The 17,897-nt window shown below is 46.8% G+C and overlaps 1 protein-coding gene across 3 annotated transcripts in view; it reads left to right on the forward strand.

Annotated features, from left to right (window-relative positions):
* Nucleotides 1-1,314: 1,314 nt before the first annotated feature.
* ino80d (INO80 complex subunit D) overlaps nt 1,315-17,897 on the forward strand; it is a 106,996-nt gene continuing 90,413 nt past the window's right edge. For all 3 annotated transcript variants that reach the window (XM_033024350.1, XM_033024349.1, XM_033024351.1), the window contains exon 1: nt 1,315-1,503. The gene's annotated coding sequence lies outside the window, so the exon portion shown is untranslated. The remainder of the gene's footprint in view (nt 1,504-17,897) is intronic.

Raw genomic sequence — 17,897 nt, forward strand, 5'->3', positions numbered from 1 at the left:
ACTCTGCTATAAGATTACATTGGATTACATTGCGAGTCGGGTCAGGTTACTAAAATGGGCGGAGAAAAATGCCCAGGATTCCCTCCGTAGCGTACTACACGTCAGCCCATTGTATTTCGCAGGTGTAGCCCATCTTGCTCTGCTCTAAGATCTTTGCTTTTTACCAAAGATTAGAGTAGTGTCTTTGCTTTTTACTGTATTGAGTCATTCTAGCGCCACAGTGTGGATTCAACATCATGCTTTTGACTGTCTCAATCGATTTGAGTAATCTCGTTGTTTTCGTGTTCAAAATAAAACAATTTTATTTACTCACCGTCTCGACTCGCCAAAACAGATTAAAAACAAAGCGAAAATGAAAGAAGGGCTTGCCAGGGAAAATAATCAGTTGCAACAAAACTATTTTGCCCACAATAAATGTGTGTACCTATCGAAGGTACACAAAATTGCTGGGGAAACTCAGCGGGTGCAGCAGCATCTATGGAGCGAAGGAAATAGGCGACGTTTCGGGCCGAAACCCTTCTTCAGTACCTATCGTTTCGTTTATCTTGTTTCAAGAATGCTCCCGGGGCTGTCATAATGCTTCTATTCGGCTGCTGGTGTTGGTTAACGGGGCGAAGGAGCAGAGTCTGATGAAGGGATCCGACGCGAAAGGTCGCCTATCCGTGTCCTCCAGAGACGTTACCTGACCCGCTTGTGTTCTGCTGTATGTAGGAAGGAACACTAGATGCTGGTTTACGCCGAAGATAGACACAAAAAGCTGGAGTAACTCAGCGGGACAGGCAGCATCTCTGGAGAGAGGGAATGGGTAACTTTTCGGATCGAGACGCTTCTCCAAACCACGGACTGGTTCGAGGACGGTGCTCTAAAAGTTTCGCTATTAAAAAAAAAAACGACTTTAAATGAGCGTTTTATCTTTCTCACCGGTTCAACTTCGGTTGCGCTTTACGGAACAAATGTTTCCTTTAATCAGGGGAAAACATGCTCGAAAGCTTTAAAAACCTGGAATACACCCTCTCAACTAAATAAAAGCCAAAATCATCAGCAGCGACCCACTGTTTCCTCGTCCACCGCTCACCTGAAGACTGGAGCGGCACAACCTGGGCGCCCCTGCTTTCAACCAAAGATACTAGTATCTGCTTTCAACTGAGTGAGAGGAAAAAGATCGAGCCGACCGAGTGAGTGTGCGGCGCCCGCCCGCCCGCCCGGCGCAGCGGTGGCGCCTGCGCAGTGGTGGCCTGCTGGTTGCTTCCCTCCCCCCAGCCTTCCCCTTCTCTAGCTCGGGCTGCCTTGGCCACCCCTCCCCCACCGCTCCCGCCCGCCCGCCCGCCCCTCGCAGCCCGGAGCCAGCCCGGCCAGCACAGCGAGCCAGCAACGGCAAGCCTCCGCCACAGCGCCTCCACAGCACAGGCCTCCCACATCCACGGGCTCTCGTTGCAGGCGGCGCCCGGGAACAGGCGCCCTGAGCCGGGCGGCGGTTTACAAATTTAGACCGGGGATCGAGAGGTGGGTTTTATTTTTTTTCCTGTTTTCTTCCTTCCACGCGTGTTTATTAATTTAACATCGAGGTGATGGGGTGGGTGGGCGGAGGCCGCGCCGGCGGTGGGTGTGGGGAGAGGCGGGCCCCGCGGCCCGTTGTGGTGGGGTTTTTTTTAGCTCGGGTGATTTGGCGGCCGCAGGCCGCGCGGCCTAACCACCCGGTCCGGTCCCGTCCCCTCCCCCGGGCTCCCATCCGCCTTTGTGTGCCGAGTTTCACGCCCACTGACCCTGTGACGAGGGGCGGAGAGTCCTCGCCCGGCCTTCGGCCCGATCCAGCTGCCTTGCAAGCGCAGGCCCCGGCCGGGGCCTCGGGCGCCCCGCTGCCTGTCAGCCGGTCCATTCCCGGCTTCTATTGTTTGCTGGCCGGTGTGTGGGGGTTGCGGGTCGGAGGCAGGGCTCGGTTGCCGGCTACTTGTACGGGGGACACCCACCTCTCTCTGGCAACATTATACCGCTGCCCTGCCCGCCCGGAGTTGGATGCACTCCTCACCTTCACCTGTCCCCTTCCTTCCCTCGCTTCCTCTCAGCACAGATCTGGGTTACACACAGAGTAGTCTGGTACGATTACACACCCCTCTCCGGTTTACAGAGCAGAGCTCTCTCATATGCATATAACCCGTGGAGATGTCCCTTGCACATCTTACTGATTTAGATTCTTAAACTATGGTTCCAATAGATTCGGTTTAGCTGTGAAGTCAGTCTTATACTTGTCATCGTACATTGTGGGGAGATCTCCTTTGTAACTGTTCCCCCTTAACATTTGCAGTACTAATGCTCTGCAAAGTTCTCCTGTTTGGCTGCATAGGACATCTCGTGCATTAATACAGATTTTTATGTGTATGGATGATAGTTGCAATTAAATGCATTTCTAGCATGAATCGCCCCCTCGTGTATGCTGTCATTGAACAAGATCATGGCGGAATTGCAACTTCAACTTGACCTTCTTGGTATCCATCAGTTCCATTATTGTCTTAGAATCAGTGGATCACTTGACTTGAATGTGCTAATACTTGAGCATCTGCAGCTCGTTTGAAAGTATACAATTATAAACATTCACAACCCTTGGAATGAAGAAAATTCTTCTTATCCTCTGTCTGAAATAACCATCCCCTTATCCTGAAGATGTGATCCTAGTTCTTTACTCTGCAGCTGGGTGAAGCAGTCTCTCAGCATCTGTGTAGATCTTATAGATTGTGCCCTAAGAATTGAAGGCAGATTTTTTTTCCAGCAAGACAGAGATCATATAGAAACATATTATAGAACATATAGCGAGAGAGATTTTCATTGTAGTCGCATGTGGATCAGTAAGGGAGTGCCCTTTTTTCTATACTTGCGTAAAAGTTAAGACTTTTACTAAGAAATTGATGTTCTTTTCAGATGAAAACAGAACTCTGTGTGATTTGATTGTACAAAGAAATCTATCAAACCAGCTTTGTACTTTAATATCTAAATTGCAATGATTCAGATTTTTTTGTGACTACGTATTTATTACAAGTGTATGTTACTTGCTGCGATCTGATGGCCTTTAAATGGTGGAATTGTTGGACTGTTACTTATTGGTGAATGAAGGTTTAGTTTATATTTAATATGTATATATTTTTCAAGTTTTCCGCCTTACCTTATTTTGTTCTTCAGAAACAGTGGTGGCAAGTCAGCCTGTCCAATTATACTGAGGATAGTACATAGAACCCATTACAGGCTTTGTATTGTATGGGAAAACTCGAGGTTGAGAAGAATGTTTACCTAAATTTACTAGAGAAAAAGTTAGCATCTGGCTAACTGAAAGATGGTGATTGGAGTCAACTATGTTATTCCTTGTATAGGATATTTGGGAAGTGACTGAATCATGTAAGCAAATGTATTTTTATTGAATACTTTGTTATGAGAGTCCACCTTTCATGTCACAATGTTAATAATTTGCTGGCAAGCCACTTGTACCCTCTTAACTCTGGTTATACACTGGCTCCCTTTCATTCACGCCTCAGTGCCAATTGACCAAGATGTGTTGCCGACCTGTCAACGCCTCTCCATGTGGCCTTAGCTCTCCTTATCTCAGTATGCCCTTCCAGGTCATCAACCCTGAGAAATTTTGCCAAAATTCATTTTGTGCACAACAGAACATCCCCACTTTTCATCACTCCTCCATTCAACTGCCATGCATTCTCTTCAACATTTCTCTTCCAAAACATATTTCGGTTAATTGTGTTATCCTCTAAAGCATTCAGTATTAAAAGTTTGTTTCTTAACCCAACAGTAAGATGTTTTCATAAATTGGAGGTGCTATATAAAAGCATGTCCTAAATTCATACATTAAACATTATTTGCAAATGAGAATTCAAAGTGCAACAGCAGAAGTTGCCTCTATATTTTTCATATAGTCTATATGCTACTGAACTGTCTGTAGTCTTTGGAGATATTGACCACACCATCCAAGTTGCTTTCCACCATTAGCAAATGCTTGTTTGTTTCCATTCCGAATCTGTTGCAGCAAGCGGATGGCCTGCAATGACTTTTTGCATCATTGCCTCAGGTGTCCTCCAAAGTATAATCTTTGGCCCCTTCCAATTTTCTACTTGCATGTTTTCTGTTTACAACGTAAACCGTACACCAGCAACATCCATGTGTACCTTGCCATTATGGCTCATGATCTCTCCAGTCTCTTTCTGTGCCTAACTGGCATGGAATGAGCAGAAGTTTTCTCCAAATGAATATCAGGTAGGCAAGGACCCATAGGCTTTGCTTCCTAACCATTGATTCTGTCACTTTCCCAGGCAATATGCTGATGCTCAGCCAGATTGTTCACAACTTTGGCGTCACTTTTGACCCCTATATGAGCTCTCGGCTACGAATCCATGCCATCACTCAAATTTACTATTTTCATCTCCGTAACAGTGTCTGACTCTGCAGCTGTTTACCCTGTTTTCCATTACCCTCATTCATGCCATTATTGCCCCTAGTCCTGACAGTTCTGCACATTCCTTGCCTGCCTTCCTTGTTCTATCATTCATAGGTTAATGGTCACCCAAAACGGGTGTTCATATCCTGGAAACCATACCAAGCGACCTACACTGACGTCCGGATCAGTGACAAATTAATTGTTAAATTCTTACTAATTTTAGCTCCCCTCTGGCCACCTTCCTTCTCCAAAGGGCTCAATGAGATTACAGAACCAAAGCCCTTTGATAAATACTGGAGTAACTTTGCGGTCCAGGCAGCATCTCTGGAGAGAAGGAATGGGTGACGTTTTCGGGTCGAGACTCTTCTTCAGACTCCAGCATTTTGTGTCTACCGATTTAAACCAGCATCTGCAGTTCTTTCCTACACCCTTTGATAAATAAATGCTTCTCCATTTTGAGTCTCTTAAGCACCCCCCTGATTTTAATTGATTCACTCTAGTTCAGTGCTTTCAGCTTCCAAGAAATTTCTGTCCTTAACCGTACTATTTTTCTTCTTTTGAGATGTCCCTCAAACTCTATTCAAACTTTAATCATCCATCCTAACATCTCATGTTGCTCATTTACAAATTTAGTTTCACATGGCTACTTTGAAGCCCTTCAGAATGTTTTAACTTGTTAGTGGCACCATATATATACAAGTAATTCAAACCATTGACAGCTGCATTTCACTATTTCCTTGCTTGTGACCGTTACCCTTAAAATTCTGCATAAAGATATGATGTTAAGTGGCTGGAATGTAATGTGGAAAAATGTGAGGTCACCTGCTTCTGTGTAGAAACAGAAAAACTGTATTCTTAAAAAGGTGATGAATTGGTCGGGTTGATGGGTTCAATGGACCAGAGTATGTTTGTACACAGGTTACTGAAAGCCAACGATACAAGAGCATTACTTGACAAGGAAGGTAAAAAGTATGTCATCCTTTATTACAAGAGGATTTGAACGCAGGAGTACAAAGATTGTACTGAGATTATGTGGGACCACGGTGAGACTGCACCTCAAGTAATGTGTAGAAACCAGGAATTGCAGATGCTGGTTTATTTTAAAATAAAGACACAAAGTGCTGGAATATCTCAGCGGATCAGGCAGCATGCCCTGGAGAACATGAATAGGTGATGTTTCAGGCCAGGACCCTTCTTTAGACAGTCAGAAACAGGGTCCTGACCCAAAAAGTCACCTATACATGTATTCCAGGGATGCTGTCTGACCTGCAGAGTAACTCCAGCACTAGGTGTCTTTTTTGTTTGTACTTGTCCTAGGAGTGCAGTGGAGGTTCATCGTACTGTTTCCAGGGATGGAGAGCTTGCCGCTTGAGGGGCGATTGAGTGGTTTAAGTCTAGAGTTCAGAAGATTGAGAGGTGATTTCAGATAGGATGTTTTATCCTGAACAAGGCTCGTAGTCTCAGAATAAGGGCGCAGCTGTTTAGGAATAAGATGAGAAATGTCTTCACTCAGAGGATGGTGATCTTTATAATTGTTTACCCTGGATGGCTTTGGCTGCTTATTTATTGATAATAATAATAATAATAATAAATACTTTATTAATCCCCTTTTCAGGGGAAATTCAGATGTCTTTGCAGCACACTAATAAAAATACAACATAGCATTAAAGAAGAAGTTTAACATTAAAACATAAAAACATGATGGCATTCAAAATCAAAATTGATAGCTCTCTGAATTTTTGAGGAATATGGGATAATGCAGGAATATTGTGTTAAGGTGGCCAAATGGCCTTTTGCTCTGAGTACTTATGTTATTGGCAGATTGGATGTGAAATTGTGAAGAACAGTTATGCATCAGTTTCATATCCTTGAATGTTTGATGCTGTTCATGTATTGGGTGCTGAAATTAAAGAATGCAGTGGATAACACTCTAGTATGTATATGTGGTCTTGTATGTATAAGTGGTGAGATGTGGTTTACTGCTTGAAAGTTTCCCATAAAGTGAGTTCCTGATCTGCGTTAGTCTGTAGATTGTAGGGGGTGGGGTGGGGGGGGGGGGGGGGTGCCCTGGTGGTCACTAGGGGAAGGAGGTGAGTGGGGAAAATTAAATGCTGCCCTTTGCCCTATAAAGAAATATGCAAAAATTAACTTGGAAAACACTTGCGAGCTAATCATACATGGTTACAAATACTGTAGATGAATCTAAATATGGAACTGAAGTGGATTTGACAATTCCCGCTATTTTATTTTATCCAGGGGTTTGTACGGAGTGAGATATTATATATAATATATATATTTATGATTGATTTTAATCCTTGTTCCATTTTGGCAGGATCTTCAAAGGGCTTTGATAGAATGGAAAGGATGTAAATCCAGCAATGGTCTGAATTGTCTTTGACTTGTATGGTTCCCTGGTTGGACATCGTTCCATTACACAATAGGTTAGATTTCTCAATTGGGTCAGTTCATATTGTACTATGCATATTGGCACTCAACTGGCAGCTGATTTCTCTGAGTCCTAGGAGGAAGCTAACACAATAGACAATAGGTGCAGGAGTAGGCCATTCGGCCCTTCGAGCCAGCACCGCCATTCAATGTGATCGTGGCTGATCATCCACAATCAGTACCCCATTCCTGTCTCCTCCCCATATCCCTGGACTCTGCTATCTTTAAGAGCTCTATCTAACTTTCTTGAAAGCATCCAGAGAACCGGTTACCGCCCTCTGAGGCAGAGAATTCCACAGACTGACAACTCTCTTTGTGTAAAGGTATTTGCTCATCTCTGTTCTAAATGGCTTACCTCTTATTCTTAAACTGTGGCCCCTGGTTCTGGACTCTCCCAACATCGGGAACATGTTTCCTGCCTCTTGCATGTCCAAACCATTAATAAGTTAATTAATAAACTTTATTTCGGACCCAAGGTCCAGACAAGGGACAACATTACATAAAAATACATTGCATATAAAAACACCGGCGGCTCCCAAGGGTCGTGCCATCATATTGTCGAACCCCTCGGCACGGGAGTGGTTCAGTCCGGAGGCGGCCCTTAGCCAGAGGGTTTAAAGGCAGGGGTTTGGGTGCCATCTTTCTCTTGTTTGGTCTTCCCTACAACCGGGAGGAACATAATAAAAGGTGCCTCTCAAAACACTGGACTTCGTGCTTCCTTTTGAGACCCACGCACTACATTGGTGACCCCGACGCTCCATTGGCGTCATGATGGAGAGAAGAGAAAGCCCTACCTCCTCACAGGCTGGCCCGGCCCTGTCTCTGGACGCGGTCTCGTTGAAACTGCCCAACTTCTGGACCACCCGGCCGTTCATCTGGTTCCAGCAGGCGGAGGCCCAGTTCAACCTGCGGGGCATCTCGGTCGATGCCACCCGCTTCTATTACCTGGTGGGGGCCCTCGACCAGGACACGGTTGAAGAGGTCACGGACTTCCTCGCAGCCCCCCCGGACACTGATAAGTATCTCGGCCTTAAGGAGCTCCTGCTCCAGATTTATAGCCTAAGCAGGATGGAGCGTGCTGCTAGGATCCTGCATATGGAGGGCCTAGGCGACCGACGGCCATCTAGCCTCCTAAAGGAGATGGTGGCTCTCATGGATGGGCACACGCCGTGCCTGTTGTTCGAGTATACATACCTGCATCTGCTGCCGGCCTACATCCGTCTGCAGCTCACAGACGCCTCCTTTGCTGACCTCGGGAGGCGCGCCGACGCGCTGTGGATGGCGCGCCCTGATGACGTCACCCCGGCAGCTCCCGATTTCCTCCGGTGGGGCGGGGGAGCTGTGGAAGGAGTGACAGCTCCAGCCCGACGGCCCGCTCGATCGCCCCCAGCGGCAGTGAGGGGTACTGCACCTGCAGTCCAGCGCCAGCAAGCTGCAGGCACCACCAGCAGGAGCAGGCAAGCTCCAAGTAACACAAACTTGAGGCGCTGATGCTATTTCCATCAGCGCTGGGGTGCTGCAGCACGACAATGCCGCCAGCCGTGCACGTTCCCGGGAAACGCCTGGGCCGGATGCCAATAGTCCCCGCGGCAGCTGGCCAAATTCACCGTCTTTTCGCCTGGGATCGGCGCTCCGGGACCCGCTTCCTCGTGGATACTGGAGCGGAGCTCAGCGTCCTGCCCCCTTCGCTGGCCGACATTCGTTCCGGTAAGCGGGGGCCCGTCCTCACCGCGGCGAATGGCAGCCCCATCGCACATATGGAGTGCGCATGGTTCAGATCGTGTTCGGCTCCTGCCATTTCTCGTGGCGGTTTACCATTGCCGACGTCTCCCAGCCATTGCTCGGGGCCGATTTCCTCCGGGCGCATTCCCTCATGGTGGACGTCAGGCGTCATCGTTTGGTCAACGCCGCTACAATGGAGCCGATCATGTTGCGTTTGTATCAACTGGTGGGACAGCCCCTGACGTCCGTGGACTCCCGCTTCGCACGGATCTTGGCCGCGTTCCCAGACATTCTGACCCCGCAGTTTCGATCATCGACCCCCAGCCACGGAGTGGTGCATTTTATCCAGACTATCGGCCCACCACTCCATGTACGAGCACGCCGACTGTCGCCGGATAAACTGCGTCTGGCACGGCGGGAATTCCGCACAATGGAGACCTTGGGGATCGTCCGCCCTTCGAGCAGCCCTTGGGCGTCCCCACTCCACATGGTCCCTAAGTCGAGCGGGGGCTGGCGACCTTGCGGGGATTACTGACGGCTGAACGCCGCAACAACAGCGGATCGATACCCCGTACCCCACATCCAGGACTTCACCGCCCATTTGGCTGGGGCCACAATATTTTCAAAAGTGGATCTGGTACGGGCTTATAACCAGATCCCGGTTCATCCGGATGACGTACCCAAGACGGCAATCATCGCGCCATGGGACATTTCGCCCACACGTGCCATCAGCCCTCAGGGACTGCCCATACGTCTTCCTGCGCCGTGATGCCCACCGGACGCCACTCCAGAGGCCGTACGAGGGCCCGTTCCGGGTGCTGGAACACGGGCAGTCGACTTTTGTCCTGGACATGGGGGGCCGGCCGGAGGCAGTGTCGATTGACCGTTTGAAGCCGACACACCTGGACATTGACCAGCCGGTGCTGGTTGCCCAACCTCGGCCTCGAGGGCGCCCCCCTTCACGGCTCCCTCCGCCTGTCACTCCACCTGTCCTCCCGCCGGTCCCTCGACCTGTCCCTCCACCTATGCCTCCGCAAGCCCCACGATCGGCTGACTTCCGCTCGCGGGCTGGCCGGGTCGTGCGCCCGCCGGTGCGTTTCGTGCCTCTGGTTCTGGGGGGGGGTCCTGTGGCGGCTCCCAAGGGTCGTGCCATAATACTGTCGAACCCCTCGGCACGGGAGTGGTTCAGTCCGGAGGCGGCCCTTAGCCAGAGGGTTTAAAGGCAGGGGTTTGGGTGCCATCTTTCTCTTGTTTGGTCTTCCCTACAACCGGGAGGAACATAATAAAAGGTGCCTCTCAAAACACTGGACTTCGTGCTTCCTTTTGAGACCCACGCACTATAACACCATAAAATACATATAAAATCTTAGTATATCACTTATAAAAGCATCATAAATTATATACTAAAAAAAAGGACAATACATGATTTAAAATCCAGAATAAAAAAGGAAGATCAGTGTCCTACAATGAGACAGTGATACCAGTGTCTCCACAACCGGGATTCATAGCATGTAGTGCTAAACCTTATGGTTGACAAAGCCACGATATTTACATTTTTAGAGTCATTTATCCTGCAAATGAATTTATACATATGATCTCGTAGGATAGAAACATAGAAAATAGGTGCAGGAGGAGGCCATTCGGCCCTTCGAGCCAGCACGGCCATTCATTGCGATCATGGCTGATCGTCCCCAATCAATAACCCGTGCCTACCTTCTCCCCATATCCCTTGACTCTACTAGCCCCTAGAGCCCTATCTAACTCTCTCTTAAATCCATCCAGTTATTTGGCCTCCACTGCCCTCCACAAATTCACAACTCTGGGTGAAAAAGTTTTTTCTCACCTCAGTCTTAAATGCACACCCTTTATTCTAAGACTGTGGTCCCTGGTTCTGGACTCGCCCAACATTGGGAACATTTTTCCTGCATCTAGCTTGTCCAGTCCTTTTATAATTTTATATGTTTCTATAAGAACCCCCCTCATCCTTCTAAACTCCAGTGAATACAAGCCTAGTCTTTTCAATCTTATATGACAGTCCCGCCAACCCAGGGATAAATCTTGTGAACCTATGCTGCACTGCCTCGATCACAAGGATGTCCTTCCTCAAATTAGGAGACCAAAACTGTACGCAATACTCCAGATGTGGTCTTACCAGAGCCCAATACAACTGCAGAAGAACCTCTCTACTCCTATACTGAAATCATCTTGTTATGAAGGCCAACATTCTATTAGCTTTCTTCACTGCCTGCTATATCTGCACGCCAACTTTGAGTGAATGGCGTACAAGGACACCCAGGTGTCGCTGTACCTCCCCCTTACCTAACCTAACCCCATTGAGGTAATAATCTGCCCCCTTGTTTTTGCCACTAAAGTGGATAACCTCACATTTATCTATATTATACTGCATCTGCCACGCATCTGCCCACTCACTCAACCTGTCCAGGTCACACTGCAACCTCCTAACATCCTCTTCATAGTTCACACTGCCACCCAGCTTTGTGTCATCCGCAAACTTACTAGTGTTGTTCCTAATTCCCTCTTCCAAATCATTAATATATATATGGTAAACAGTTGCGGCCCCAACACCGAGCCTTGCGGCACTCCACTCGCCACTGCCTGCCATTCTGAAAATGATCCGTTCACTCCTACTTGGAAGCACATATGAATTGAAAAGTTTTTGCCTCTGTATTTGTTTACAATCTGCTTTAGGGCATATATGCACAAGTCAGTGCCATGTTTAGCTTTAAAACCAAACTGGTTATCTGTGGAGTTAAACTCATTTACTCTATCCAGCAGAATTCTTTCTAAGACTTTTGACAATATGCTGGCTAAAGCTATGGGCCTGTAATTATTTAGGCTGCCTGCTCTACCAGCCTTGTCCTTAATGATCGGCACTAGCAGAATGGACAACATTGAGACAGGTAACAAGCCATGAATCATAAACCAGTAAAGCAAATAGCAAGGAGAGGAGCTATCCTCATATTCGCATACTTAAGATGTTCAGCAGAAATATGATTCAAGCCACTTGCTTTGTTGTTGGACAGCTTGTTCATGGCATGATACACCTCATGTGATATAATCACCATTGAGTCATTACTCTCAATATTGTTCACCTATACAAATCACCTTGGACACAGTTGAATAAAGTACTATAATGTTGTCGCCATAACTTCGCGATATTAGCTGTTCCGGAGATTCCATCTACAGTGCATGGTAGAGATATTTTGCAACTGTTAAGAGCTCGCATTTCTTTCCAAAAAACAGTAGCATTGTTACTTAGCAGCAGCTTAGCCATGGAATCAGCCCTCATAGCCTGCTCATTTTTACAGATGAAACGGACAGCATACTTATCTTACACTCGTGAGCTTCTTGTACTCAAACACAGGCCCCTGTCTGGGTCTACCTGCCATAGCCCATGATTTAGTGGCTTCACGGGCTTCAGCATGATACTCAGCTACATACTTATTCCAGCCAGGCCTGATGTTATGTGTCTTGTTTTCATGCTTGCAGTAGGGCTTACTGCCTACATATAAAGCGCTTACTATATCATTATACATGGAGCAGATATCTCTCCTAAGCTTCATATCCTTACAATTAACATTACTACACATCATTGCATCTTTAGGTAGTTGAATATTGCTTAAGGATTTATCTGTATGGGCATAATAGGCTAAGATGTCTTCCTTTGTGTGGGTTGACCAATCCAGTTTTTCTGTGTTAAAGCTATTTCTATCTCTGGACACCACAGGTAGGTATTCAACATTTATTGTTATAGCAACAGGTATATGATCAGTCATTGCTGCCCCATACAAAATGCTTATACACCCCAATGAGGCATGTGCATCAGCTGTACTAATACAGTGGTCCAGCCACACTGCCACCCAGCTTTGTGTCATCTGCAAATTTGCTAATGTTACTTTGAATCCGTTCATCTAAATCATTGATGTATATTGTAGATGGCTGCGGTCCCAGCACCGAGCCGTGCAGTACCCCACTGGTCACTGTCTGCCATTCAGAAAGGGACCCGTTAATCCCTACTCTTTGTTTCCTGTCTGCCAACCAATTTTCTATCCGTGTCAGCACCCTACCCCCAATACCATATGCTCTAATTTTGCCCGCTAATCTCCTATGTGGGACCTTATCGAATGCTTTCTGAAAGTCCACTACATCCATTGACTCTCCCTTGTCCATTTTCATAGTTACATCCTCAAAATATTCCAGAAGATTAGATAAGCACGATTTACCCTTCGTAAATCCATGCCAACTACTGCTACTGCTATCCAAATGTGCTGCTATTTCATATTTTTTAATTGACTCCAGCATCTTCCCCACTACAGGTGCACAACCTTTTATCCGAAAGCCTTGGGACCAGACACTTTTCGTAATTCGGAATTTGTCGGCCTTCGGAATGGAAATTTTTTTGCGTAGATTTTAATGGCTGGCTCAGTGGTAGAGTGCTCGGCACATATCCGCAAGGTCGCGAGTTTGCGCCTTGATCCCGTCAGTTCCTCGGTCGTGAGTTTGAGTCTTCAATGTAGTTTTTTCTTGCAGAATAAATGTCTGTATGAAATGCAGTGTGTTGAATGAATTCCTGAATTTGTAAATGTGACCGCAGCATTGAATCACTTTTCGCACTCATTTCACCCTAGCGGGACTACATGCCCTTAGGCGGCCTAAGGCGACATTTTCACACTCTTATATCCGTGTGCAGCAGAGGCGACGTGCGTTTGGCGCCAAACGTGAGCTTTGGCGTGCCATGTTTAGCGCCAAACATGAGCTTTGGTGAGCTTTGGTGTGCAGACGACATCCTGGAAAAAATGTCCGGTTTCTTCCAGGTAGGCGATATACCCTCCCGGGCAATATACCCTCCACTTCTCTTTTATGAAGGGGATTTAGTTCCCCTTTCTTCCAGGACCGACCGGAGGTTCCGCTGTCACCTCTGCGGGCCACCCTCGGTGAACGCTCACTCAACTTTGTCTTGGGATTCCTACTCTCCCGCGCAATATACCCTCACCTTCTCTTTTATGAATGGGGATTTAGTTCCCCTTTCTTCGAGGACCGACCGGAGGTTCCGCTGTCACCTCTGCGGGCCGCCCTCGGTGAACGTCCTGTCTCCCTGTCCCTGGGATAGTAGGGGGCGATCAAACAGCACAATACCCCCCTCCAACTCCAGAGGAATCCGCTCCCCGATGGGCCGCTACGGCGACAAGTGGCAGTTCGCCCACAGCCCGAGCTGCGCGACCCCAAGAACAAGACGTACCTTGCACACCATCAGCTTCTGCCCATACGGGGAGCGTGTTCCTCTGGAGTTGGAGCAGGGCTGGGCTGGAGTTGCTGATCTGGGATCTCCGTGCTTGCAGTGGGCCTGGGGGTCGGTGTCCCGATGAGGGGGCACAGCTCGGGCTGTGGGCGAACTGCCACTTGTCGCCGTAGCGGCCCATCGGGGAACGGCTTCTGGTGGTCCTGACGTCTCCGGCCAGTTTGCAGTTTTCCTCTGGAGTTGGAACGGGGCTGGGCTGCTGCTGGCTGTGGGTCTCTGGGATCTCCTTGCTTGCAGTGGGCCTGGGGGTCGGTGTCCCGTTGGTCCTGACGTCTCCGGTGACTGTCACTGACCTGCTGGCATTGCCGACGTGAAGACAGTGCAAAGCCCCCGCGCCGGTGCAATGGGCGGGGAGCTGAAGAGGGGAGGGAAGGGGTCACACACATGGCCGGGAAGCAGAGGGGTGTAGGTGGGGTGAAATTGAAGGGAGCGACAATCTGCTGCTGCCTGCCCGCTGAGTTAAAACGTTCCCACGCAAGACTCACGATACACTGTGTATCGTGAGTCTACCGTGGGAACTTTTTAACTCAGCGGGCAGGCAGCAGCATATTGTCAATTATTAACCCTCCCGCGCAATATACCCTCACCTTCTCTTTTATGAATGGGGATTTAGTTCCCCTTTCTTCGAGGACCGACCGGAGGTTCCGCTGTCACCTCTGCGGGCCGCCCTCGGTGAACGTTTTCAAGGACCTTTCTTCAAGGACCGAAAAAATGTCCGTTATTCGGGGGTTTTCGTCATTTGGATCTTCGGATAAAAGGTTGTGCACCTGTACCGATATTAGGCTAACTGGTCTATAAACACCTTCTGCTTTGTCACAGAATAGCATCACAAATTGAATCACTCGGGACTTTATTTTGTCTTCAATATTTCTTCATAATTTATACTAATGGCACCTGTCTTGTTAATACTAAGGAAAAATTGCCACATAAATAAACTTGTGTTTTCCTGTCACATCACCAAGTTAAAATGAGAGGGTTTTGCTGGGATATTTATCTGTCTTTTTGAGGTGGTCGAACATGTGTCAATGTATTCCGGCAAAGCTTCCTGTGCTTGAACTGGAATTGTTTCGCCTAGATGCAGTTCCTCCCTTGGTGATGATAGGGTTCTGTTTTTGTGAACTGTTCGTAACCTCGACAATTTGCAAGTTGGAAACGAGGGCGCGAACTGAGTTCCCACACGGCTGAAGATGCCTGCAGCCCTGCCACGGGTGGCAAATCCCCAAATACTAATTTCTATGTATGGGCTGTCCATAGGTCGGCTGTTCATAACCTCGCAAGAAACTGTTTGTTTAACAGTCTATTGGCACAGGCGGAACATGGGAATTTTGGGCGAGAGCTCAGTGTGCACGAAAAATGTCAGGTCTTGAATCTCGATTGGGTGGTCTGGAACATGACCCAGATATGTCCAGTAATTTGATTTGTTGAATCACAATTTTGAATTTTTCAATTTGGCGTCAGCCTGGACTACTTTTCAAGGAAAAGAGTCTGTATTTCCACCATGCTTTCTTAGGTAGCCTATTTCAATGTAATGCCCCCTTGCTCTGGCGTCTCTCCCAGAAGAAAAAACACACTCCCTTCTGAGAACGAGAGCTGCAGCATGAGAGAATCTATACAGCTTTATATGATGCGCAGTATTCTGCTATTGAGAACTTGGTACTTTTCACTGGCTTGTCAATAAGCAGGATTTTTGTAAAATAGTTTAAAATGCACAGGCATATGGCGTGGCAGCTTTGTGTGTGGAAGTGTTAAGGGAAAACAGCAGAGAATACTAGGAGCTGCTGCATTTGGTTCCTTGCTCTAATTTTTGATTTTGTGCAATACAGTAGCAGCAACACTAATTGGTGTTAGTGTAGTGTCAAGAAAAGACGGAACAATATTACTTTGCTTCTTTTCTTCCAAAATTGATTTGAGCCCTGTTCATCTGGGCCAGACTCCCATTATCCATACCAAATAAACATACAAAGTCCAGTTCACAAGTAAGTTCTGATAAGAGTTTCAACCTGAAGTGTCAACAATCCCTCGACCTCCACAGTTGCTGTCTGGCTTGCTAAGATCGTACAGGAGTTTGTTTTCTGCACACTCCACTGTTCAAAACTTGCTGAATTATACAGAATATTGTCAAGAAGCACCCAAGTTTTAAAATTTGCATTCTATCCAATGGCATTTGGAATGGCCTTTATACTCCCACTCCCCCTGAATCGAAATTGAATTGCCTGAGGTTGAAGAAGTTAATTATAACTGACATCTCATGGTCCTGGTTTTAATTGCTCCATTTTTACCCTTTCAGCTACTCTAGCCCAGGGCTCTGAAATTGCCTCCGTAATCCTCCTTTAAAGTGCTTCTTACAAACTGACCAAACATGAGCATCTTCCTAATATTTGCTTGTGGGCAGGATATTGAATTTTGAGTATTAATGTAAAACACCTCAAGACATTTCAGAATCAAAGATCATTTATAAACAGACATAAAATGCTGGAGTAACTCAGCGAGTACAGGCAGCATCTCTGAAGAGGAATGGGTGACATTTCGGGTCAAGACCCATCTTCAGACTGAGAGTCGGGAGAGGGAGATATGGAAGGGTAAGGTGTGAAAATGTCAGATCAAAGCAAATGATGATCAAAGAAATGTAGTGGTTCATTTTTATCTGAGGGGAAGGTGACAACGAGGCATAACATTAATCTGGATGACAGTGAAACTGGTCGGAGAACTAGGGTGGGGGAGGGACAGAGAGAGAGGGAAATCAAGGGTTATTTGAAGTTAGAGAAGTCAATATTCATACCGCTGGGTTATAAAGCTGCCCAAGTGAAATATAATGTGCTGTTCCTCCAATTTGCATTGGGCCTCTTTCTGACAGTGGAGTAGTATATGTATATATGTGTATAGTATATAGTGAATGGAAGTTGCTTTTACTGACGAAGAATACTTGTACATTAGTGGAAGTGATATTTCTGACTGTTCTGTGTCCACGTCCTATAAGCTTAAAACTTATTGTGGATTTTATTTCACTCTTCAAGACATCCCAAAGCTGTATAACCATATAACCAGATAACAATTACAGCACGGAAACAGGCCATCTCGGCCCTACAAGTCCGTGCCGAACAATTATTTTCCCCTAGTCCCATCTACCCGCACTCAGAGAACCCTCCATTCCTTTCCCATCCATATACCTATCCAATTTATTTTTAAATGATAAAATCGAACCTGCCTCCACCACATCCACTGGAAGCTCATTCCACACAGCTACCACTCTCTGAGTAAAGAAGTTCCCCCTCATGTTACCCCTAAACTTCTGTCCCTTAATTCTGAAGTCATGCCCTCTTGTTTGAATCTTCCCTACTCTCAATGGGAAAAGCTTGTCCACGTCAACTCTGTCTATCCCTCTCATCATTTTAAAGACCTCTATCAAGTCCCCCCTTAACCTTCAGCGCTCCAGAGAATAAAGGCCTAACTTATTCAACCTTTCTCTGTAACCTAGTTGCTGAAACCCAGGCAACATATATAGTATAGTATAGTATAGTAAATATAGTAAAACTGTATAGTAAATAAAGCACGCTTTGTTGTAATGTGAGAAATGCTTCAACCAGACTCTGCACGTCAAAGACACAGCAGCATTGTGATTGTGACGTAATCATCTGTTTTACAGCTATGTGGGATAACAAACAAAAAATGGCCAACATGTTACGGAGAAACTCCCTGTTGTTCTTCTCAAATAACTGCCTGGGAGTGTTAACTTTCAGGCTAGGAACTTTCAGGCTAGTAATCCCTTTCCATGATGGAGCTCGGAAGAGAGCGCTTACTTCAGAAACTTGGTGATAGTCATGCTGTTGAGGTAGCCAGCTGATCTAAATTGGGGCCTCAATGCCAGAGGATGTTGGTCAGGGAGAAGGCATGACATTGGCTCACTTGTCCTTTCCTTAAATTTAAAGGATTTTGTGGAGATAGTTAATGGTTATTGATCTCTCAGAATTATTTTAAATA

The sequence above is a fragment of the Amblyraja radiata genome, chromosome 7, assembly GCF_010909765.2.
Source record: "Amblyraja radiata isolate CabotCenter1 chromosome 7, sAmbRad1.1.pri, whole genome shotgun sequence".
NCBI lineage: Eukaryota > Metazoa > Chordata > Chondrichthyes > Rajiformes > Rajidae > Amblyraja > Amblyraja radiata.